A 783-nucleotide genomic window follows, 5' to 3' on the forward strand; every position below is an offset into this window, starting at 1 on the left:
CATTTTAACCAAAAAACATATACTGACAAAATAGACAACATTTTCAATTCAAAAACTCTTTTTGTTGCTAAATTATTTAATAAATAGACATATACACTCAACAACAATGCTATTTATTGTTCTAATATGTTATTTGGGTTATTGCTAAAGTACCCATTCATCTCTGAAATGTTTGTCAGGAACAAATGATCATTCATGTAACTTCTTTGAAAAAACTACTTAAAAATAAATATGGAGGCTGATATCAGTCTTCTGGATGTTGGTGCTCATGTTTAGCACTGAGATGCTGTTTCAGACTTGAATAGCTTCAGACAGTCTAACTTCTCTTAGCACACCTTGAATGCATCAGCAGTCTCTTCCTGTATTCCTTGAAGATGTGCGGCTTTATCATACATGCTTGTTATTTCCTCAGGCTCCAAATCATCTCAGCACTTTGTTCGTGAAGTCATGTCCCAAATCAATCATCAGTCTCACAGCTCTCAGGATCAAAGTATCAACATCTGAACATGTCTGGATTTCGTGACTATAGTTCTTCACAGGAAGGATGTAGTTTATTGGAATCCCAAAGCTTGAACTGAATTCAGAAATCTACATTAAAAAAAAGTTGTTAAAAGTGATTGAGTTTCTTAGAAGTCCAACTGAAACTTTTTTCTTTAAATATTTGCTCCTGCAGACATTTCTTAAATTTGTCTTGGTATCAATACACGCCTCGTCAATGTTTGTGAGAACAGCCAGTTGAGGAACACCTATGGATACAGAAATGGATCTGTTATTGGAAGAGTG

The 783-nt window shown here is 34.6% G+C and overlaps 1 long non-coding RNA gene across 1 annotated transcript; it reads right to left on the bottom strand.

The window, feature by feature from the left end:
* Positions 1-46: 46 nt before the first annotated feature.
* Positions 47-775, bottom strand: LOC106940060 (uncharacterized). Its single transcript, XR_001422988.1, has 2 exons — positions 646-775; positions 47-588 (listed from the first exon to the last, which is right to left on the bottom strand). It is a non-coding gene; the product is annotated as an uncharacterized LOC106940060 (long non-coding RNA).
* Positions 776-783: the final 8 nt, after the last annotated feature.

The sequence above is a fragment of the Poecilia latipinna genome, unplaced genomic scaffold, assembly GCF_001443285.1.
Source record: "Poecilia latipinna isolate Pla-1442-1.1 unplaced genomic scaffold, P_latipinna-1.0 Scaffold3077, whole genome shotgun sequence".
Lineage (NCBI taxonomy): Eukaryota > Metazoa > Chordata > Actinopteri > Cyprinodontiformes > Poeciliidae > Poecilia > Poecilia latipinna.